The sequence below is a fragment of the Anomaloglossus baeobatrachus genome, chromosome 3, assembly GCF_048569485.1.
Source record: "Anomaloglossus baeobatrachus isolate aAnoBae1 chromosome 3, aAnoBae1.hap1, whole genome shotgun sequence".
NCBI classification, from domain to species: Eukaryota; Metazoa; Chordata; class Amphibia; order Anura; family Aromobatidae; genus Anomaloglossus; species Anomaloglossus baeobatrachus.
Genome location: NC_134355.1, coordinates 164,567,411 through 164,575,806, shown reverse-complemented (window position 1 = coordinate 164,575,806; position 8,396 = coordinate 164,567,411).

Sequence of the window (8,396 nt, the reverse complement as noted above, 5' to 3'; positions counted from 1 at the left end):
TATTTCCTGGCAAACAAATGCACTAATACCACATCAAAACTCATGCAGTATCAGTACGCTTTTTTTCCAGGAGATGCAAATTTCATGCAGAAATGTCTGCAACCAAATATTAAATGTGTGCACACAGCCAAATCCGATAATCTGGCATTGAGTTCAAAGACTTCACCTAAGATCATGGCTGGTATTCCCATTGTATCCGAGCTGTGACCCCAGGTGAGCTGACCTGAAGTGAACTCCTTGAATTCACTGTCATTGAATGCAATGCCAGATTACTGGATTTGGCGATGCACACACAATGAGTACTTGGTTACAGACATTTCTGCACCAAATCTGCAGTTCCTGGGAAAAAATTCTCTGAAACCGCAGTAAAATGCATGCAGTATTAGTGTATTCTTTTGTAGATTTGTTCCAGAAAGTGTGTGACCAAATACTGAATGTGTGGACATAGCCTAATCCGGTCATCTGCCATTGAGTTCAATGAGTTCACCTGAGGTGAGGTCATTGAGTACAGCTGGGGTACCTTGGGAACTCAGTGACATCACTGCTCATAGCTGCGGCTCCGTCAGTGTAACCCTGATGTCACAGTGATAGATCATGTTTTAAGGTTCTTAGGATGGTTCCAATTTAAAATAGTATGCAACTTGGAAGGATCCATAGATCCATTCCACATCCTCTGTCCAGTGGATAGGCAGAGCCTGTGCCATCCAGAACTTCTGGTTCGGACATCCCCTCTATCAGTAGCACCATCCACAAAGTGAATATGGCAACCAGCTCCATGGGCATACAGACTTCTTAATTTGGATGTACGTAACACACAGTACTTAAGATTAAAATGTCATGTTGGCATATGTTAGCATTTACGTGTTTCAGTTGATGCAACAGCCTTAATCATGATTGACTGACAAGCTAGACTCAAGTAACAAGCATTAAGGAAACTCAATGATTGGCCTGTTAGGCTCTGCTCACATACAACCAGCCATAAACAAAGCATTTCTGATGGACAAGAGGGTGGATTTATTTTATTTTCTTCTTCTTCACACTATGTCTGAGAATGTTCTTTTATTCCCTGGGAGAGCCAAATATTGTAATGGCCTCTTTATTAGTCTGGTTATTGGTCAGTTTGTTACAAGACGTATTGGTCCTGATTCATTATTTATGTTTTTTTAAGTCACTTTTTTTGCCTTGTGGTATTAGTTTCCATATTTGGCACCAAATTCATCAAAATGGCACACGGGATTCATGAATTTGGCGCAAAGTAAAAAAGTTCTATTTTTTATTCCTGTGGAACCAAGTGTTACAAAAACTTGTGGCAAATGTTTTCCTACTTAAAAATACACAATGGATATGGGGACTTGAGTAAAATTGTGCCGAATTTAGTGACTTTTTAAAAAGTGTCAAACAATGAATTAGGCTAAAACATCTGGAATTGATAACCTCCTTCCACAAGGCTGTAAAACATACAAAATAGACTACCCCTTCACAACCGGCCGATTTTGCGCTTTCCGTTTTTTTTTACCTTCCTTCTTCCGAGAGTCGTATCTTTTTTATTTTTCAGTCACTTTGGTCATATGAGGTCTCGATTTTTGTGGAACGAGCTGTACTTATAAATTAAACCATAAGTTTTACCATATAATGTACTGGAAAAGAGCAAAAAAATTCCAAATGCGGAAAAATTGTAAAAAAAAGTGCGATTGCACTTTTGTTTTTGAGATATTTTATTCACTGTGTTCACTAAATGGTAAAACTGATGTATGGGTGTGATGCCTGAGATTTGTGCGAGTTCGTAGACACCAAAAATGTATAGGTTTACTTTTATCTAAAGGGTTAAAAGAAATCAAAAAATTTTGTAAAAAAAAATGTGGCATATGATTTGCGCCATTTTCCGCGACCCGTAGCATTCACATTTTTCGGGATTTATGGTTCAGTGATGGCTTTTTTTTTGCGTCTCGTGCTGAAATTTTTAATGGTACCATTTTTGTTCTGATGCTGTTTTGATTGCCTGTTATTGCATTTTGCTCAAAATCTGCGGTGACAAAAAACTTTGAACTTTCAGGTTTTTTTATTCTTTGTTTAATTTTTTCAAAACTTTTTTTAAACTTTTTTTTAATTTACTAGGTCCCCTAGGGGACTTTAAGAATCAGCAGTCTGATCACTAATTCTTTTCTCCCAATCAGAGCAGCACCGCTCAGACAGGGGAAATGCTCATCTCTTTTAAGCTGCAGTACTTGGCTGTTTCTTATAAGACCTTAGTTTTGTGAGCTACAGGAGTCATCACATGACCCTATGCTACCATGACAACCATCGGATCCATGTGATCACATCACGTGACTTCCGATGGCAACCTCTGAGTACAGATCTACCGCAATCACTGTTAACATGTCGCTGTCACATCTTTACATCGCCATTTAACGGGTTAACAGATACGGGTGGATAGTGATTCCATTTGTACCTGCGAGGCCCACATGTCAACTGTACAAATCAGGTGACATGTTCGTGGATCCTAGCCTGCAGCCCGCAGCAGCAGGTGGGGATTAACACTATGATCGTAGGGACGTAATATTACTGTCTGCGGTCATTAAGGCGTTAAAAAAAGGAGCAAATAGTATAATGAATTGAGTGCAAAACAAGAAGTCACACAACACACAAAATTAGACAAAAAACAGGTGTAAAGGTAATAATGAATCAGGATTATCAAGGATGAACACTTTGACGAATCAATTAGTAAACTAAATGGCTGTATGGTTTAATTAATTACAACTGTGAAATTCTATCATACTAAATTATACAAATATACATGTAAAAGTGGAAAAGTTGAGTTGAAGACCAATTTAAAATTGCCTGTACTATACAATTCTTCAAAACTGAATTGGGTTTTCCCCCTACAAGAATACTAATAATAATTACAATAGGATAATGGGGTTGTTGATGATTTCTTTCCATCTAGGGCCCACATTACTCTCTGGTTTTATGATAAGAAAATGAGAAAGTCACTGTGGAAAAACACCCACGAGCCTTCATAAATCTTCTTCTGTGTTCCTGCACATAGGGACATTAGAACATAATACACAAACAGCCTTCTGCTGTTTTTATTTATATTCTGACATTTTATATAGACAATTTCTAATTGTTCACTTGTCTCCTTCCACAATGAAATTGCTAAATGCTAATGTATTGGGGATAGCTTGCTGATGATGACACTCATAAATAATTCTCTAATTAAGAATTCCAGTGTGCCCTTATCTATAAGCCTCAGTCAAGGATATCGGCAAGCAGCATTATTTCTTTAAATACCTAGATTTTCTTTTGCTCATGTAGTAGAGTTTCAATTCTTTTATATCTTATGTATATTGGAAGTGTGTTTGAGCAATGAACTCATCTAAGCCCACTCTCTTGCTGGTGTAATCTTTTGGCTAAGTGTGAAAGGAAATCAGGCATTTTTTTTAACAATTCACAAATTTCAAATTGTTTAATGTAAATTTCATGACATTTTACTCCAGGACAATTTCCAACAAATCAATTGCGTAATCTTCAGTACAGATAGCATAAAGTGGACAGCTCCTTTGAGGATAAACTTGTGAACAAAGAGAACATGAAGAATATCTTTCTATACTCCAATTACTGATCTTTAACACTAGAAGTCCCAGAGAGGGGTCATTTAACATTTCTAAGTTTAGAACCCAGAGAGGGGTCAAATGACCTGAAGGATTTTAACTAACATCCTATAATCACCGTCTTTTGTTCTGTAATTAAGGCCATTACTGTCGTCCCACAGGAGGTTGTTGTTTTACATTGAGTTCAGCCATTTCGTTTCTAGTTAGTTCTATTCAGTTTGGACTAAGGGTCATTTGACCCTCTTTCGGGACTTCAGGGTGGAGCTCGAAATTTCTGGGACTTCTAGTGTTAAAAGAAGGTAGGTTGTAAAATGTACTTTTCACTATCTTTGCTATAAAAATTCAGGGCAAGCAAAACTGAAATATAATTTTCCTGCCATCCAGGTACTTGTCTTAGTCTCCCCCACTGCCCCAGTTTCTGTTATTTGGTTGCAGAGGTGACATCACTTTGACCCCCTGCAGCAAACCACTTAGCTCAGTGGCCCGTAGCAAAGCCTCTGAGCTGAGTGATTGGCTGCAGCTAAATAACCGGGGCAGTGGAAGAGACACAGCCCTGGACCCAAGGAGTAAGTAAAGCATTTTTTCCTTTTTTTTAACATCTAAATGAGAGTGTGGGCAAAAATGAGGTAAATTAACCACTTTCAGATGTTAAAAAGTTAATTTATTTTAGTAATTCAATACAAAAGGGAAATGCATATATTATATAGAATCATTACACACAGAGTGATCTATTTCTAGTGTTTATTTCTGTTAATATTGATGATTATGGCTTACAGCCAATGAAAACCCAAAAATCATTATCTCAGAAATTAGTATATTATATAAGACCAACTAAAACTATGATTTAAACTCAGAAATGTTGGCACCTACTGAAAAGTATGTACAGTAGATGCGCTCAATCCTTTTGCATGAAGTACTGCATCAATGCAGCATGGCATGGAGGTGATCAGCCTGTGGCACTGCTGAGGAATGAAGCCCAGGTTGCTTTGATAGCAGCCTTTAGCTCATCTGAATTGTTGGGTCTGGTGTCTCTCATCTTCCTCTAGACAATATCCCATAGATTCTCTATGGGGTTTAAGTCATGCGAGTTTGCTGGCCAATCAAGCATAGTGATACTGTGGTTATTAAACCATATATTGGTACTTTTGGCAGTGTGGACAGGTGCCACGTCCTGCTGGAAAATGAACTTTCCATCTCCAAAAAGCTTGTTGGCAGAGGGAAGCATGAAGTGCTCTAACATTTCCTGGCAGACAGCTGCGCTGACTTTGGTCTTGATGAAACACAATACACCTACATCAGCAGATGACATGGCTCCCCAAACCATGAGTGATTGTGGAAACTTCATACTACACCTCAAGCAGCTTGGATTGTGGCCTCTCCACTCTTCCAGACTCTGGGACCTTGATTTGTAAATGAAATGCAAAATTTACTTTCATCTGAAAACAACACCTTGGACCACTGAGCAACAGTCCAGTTGTTTTTCTCCTTGGCCCAGGTAAGATCCCTCTGGTGTTGTCTAGTGGTCATGAGTGGCTTGACCCAAGGAATGTATCAGTTGTAGTCCATGTCCTGGATACATCTGTGTGTGGTGGCTCTTGAAGCACTGACTCCAGCAGCAGTCTAATCCATGTGAATCGCCCCCAAATTTTGGAATGGCCTTTTCCTTAACAATCCTATTAAGGTTCTGGTTATGCCGATTGCTTGAGCACCTTTTTCTACCACACGTTTTCCTTCCCCACAACTTTACATTAACTTTCTTGGATACAGCACTCAATGAATAACTAGCTTCTTTAGCAATGTATTTTTGTGGCTAACCTTTCTTGTAAAGTATGTCAAGGACTGCCTTCAGGAGATTTGTCCAGTCAGCAGTCTTCCCTAAGATTGTGTAGCCTACTGAAAAAGACTAAGGGACCATTTTTAGCGCTTAGGAAGTGTTTTGTGGTAATTATTCTAATTTTCTGAGATAATTGGGTTTTCATTGGCTGTAAGCCATAATCATCAACATTAACAGAAATAGACACTTGGAATAGGTCACTCTGTGTGTAATGACTCTATATAATACTGTATATATGTTTCCCTTTTTGTATTGAATTACTGAAATAAATTAACATTTTGAGGATATTGTAATTTATTGAGATGCACTCGTAGTATTACCATGTAATATCATTAAATTAAAACCAAAGGTCACAGTTTTGCTTTGCTTTGATTTTTGAAGAGAAATGAAAACCATAGAAAAGCTTCTACAAGTCATTTCTATTTGGATAAAAACAATGGAATGACAGTGTAAAACATTATTTTGCAGAATAGTGTTACTGAAAAAATATATACTAATGCAGCACTACAACATATGCATATTAAATGGCTGACCTGGCAGCTTAATTGATGTGGATAATTCTTTAATGTTTAAAATAGATCCGCACATAAATATATACTATATAACGCATGAAATATTTTTAGAGTGGTTCACGCCATTCATGCAGGTTGTATTTGTAGAAAGACATAATTGTATGATTATATTTGTGGCAAGTGTAAATTTATATGTTTAACCCTTCTGAAAATAGAATAACAAATTAATTAAATGTTCCAGACTACTGACCTTTTTTGATATTTCTTTGTACCAGTGTCGGATTAGGTACCCCTTAGTAGAGTTGAGCGCGGTTCGTGGTTCGTGGTTCTCCAGTTCGCGGTTCGAGTGATTTTGGGGGGTGTTCTAGATCGAACTAGAACTCGAGCTTTTTGCTAAAAGTTCGTTAGCTCGAGTTATGTTCGAGAACGGTTCTATCTATAATTACTAGCTGGCTTTTCACTGTAATAGTGTGAGTCACTCTGTGACTCACACTGTTATCAAATTTCAGCGTATAGTGTGCGGGGGCTGCGCGTTCAGATCACTGCTGCTTTTTTTTTTTCTTCCTTCCCTAAGCGCGCTTGTAGTGGGGCAGGCCAGTATGTCAGCCAATCCCAGACACACACGCGGCTAAGTGTACTTTTTGCCAGAGAAGCAAAGGGCATGTGTCATAGGCTGTCCATGTCACATGTCCTTGCATTATAAAAATGGACATTTTCCTCCCGCACGCCATTATCTGCCTTCTGCGTCTGGGTATCAGTCACCGCTCACACAGCTCCTGTCACCGATCCTGCTGTGTACTCTCTACACACAGTGTTCTCCAGATTAGGGACAGAAGTTTATTTCAGCCCTTGTAAGGGCTAATTACAGCTGGCTCAGAGCCATAGGTGACAGTCAGGTCCGTGGAAAAGCTTTTTACAGCGTCAGATAACAGCGTCTGTGTAGCTAAGCTCAGGGAATTCCTTGCTGCATTTCACCATTAGGAGGGATAGAAAGTGAGGCTTCCTTTCGTTTACACTGACCCACAACCCGGCCACTGTACCCTCCTGCCCTTTTTTGCAAAGCCATATTAATTGCAGAGTGCTGCCAGTTAGTGCCATCCAAAAAGTGGCTGTTGGACTCCATTATTGTGCCACTTGTGCCAAGCAAGTCCCACCACCTCTGCATTCTCCCCTCCTGCACATTTTTGCAAAGCCATTTTAATTCAAAAGAGTGCTGCCAGTTAGTGGCATCCAAAAAGTGGCTGTTGTACTCCATTTGTGTCCCACTGGTGCCAAGCAATTTCCAGCACCTCTGTATTACACCCTCCTGCTCGTTTTTAATAAGCTATTATAATAGCAAAAAATGCTGAAATTTAGTGGCATCCTAAAAGTGGCTATTGTACTCCATTTGTGTCCCACTGGTGCCAAGCAATTTCCAGCACCTCTGCATTACACCCTCCTGCTCATTTTTAATAAGCTATTATAATATCAAAAACTGCTGAAACTTAGTGGCATCCTAAAAGTGGCTGTTATACTCCATTTGTGTCCCACTGGTGCCAAGCAATTTCCAGCACCTCTGCATTACACCCGACTGCTCAATTTGCTATGCAAATTTTATAGCAAACTCAGGGAATTCCTTGCTGCATTTCATCATTAGGAGGGATTGAAAGTGAGGCTTCCTTTACTGTTCTTGTACCCACAGAACACGGCCACTGTACCCACTTGCCCACTTTTGCCACGCTATTTAATTTGCCCAAAGAGCTGTCACTTTTTCTGCCATCCTAAAAGTGTCTGGAATACTAAGTTAGTGTTCCTTTGCTGCCAAGCAAGGTAGAACACCTGTGAATTCTACACTCCTTTCCATTTCTGTAACGCAATTATTAATTATTGTTGCCTTCATCCAATGGTGGTTCTCTCGCTGTCTGACAGCTCAACAATACCATTGGTTTCCACTACCAAAACAAGTGACGACCTGCCAATCACACTCCCGCTTACGGGTAAAGGGGTGGAAGTTCAGTGTGAAAAAGCATGTGTGACTGCTGTCCCCACAGTCAAAGAGGATGAAGAGCACTTGATGCACTTGATGGGGCAGGCGGTGGTTGCACAGGCACGCTAGACCGCATTGTAGCACAGTGAAATTCCCATTGCGACTTATGCTTCATTTTAAGTCTTGTACTTGGTGGGCTCCCCAGTATGCAGCAAAACCACGCAACAGGAAAAGCACTCTAGGCAGTTGGGTTGATAAATGATTGTTTAACTTTCCCAAAACAAACAATAAGAACCATGCATAAAATTGAAATAATAGAACAATCTATTCTGTTGCCTACTACCTGCTAATCCCTCTGCATATCAGCACTAATTGTGTGTTTGTGCGTGTGTGTGCGAACACGACTTACCAGTGGCGCATCACAAGAGCTTCAAAGTTATCTACCTAAACATAGACAAAACACATTACCACCC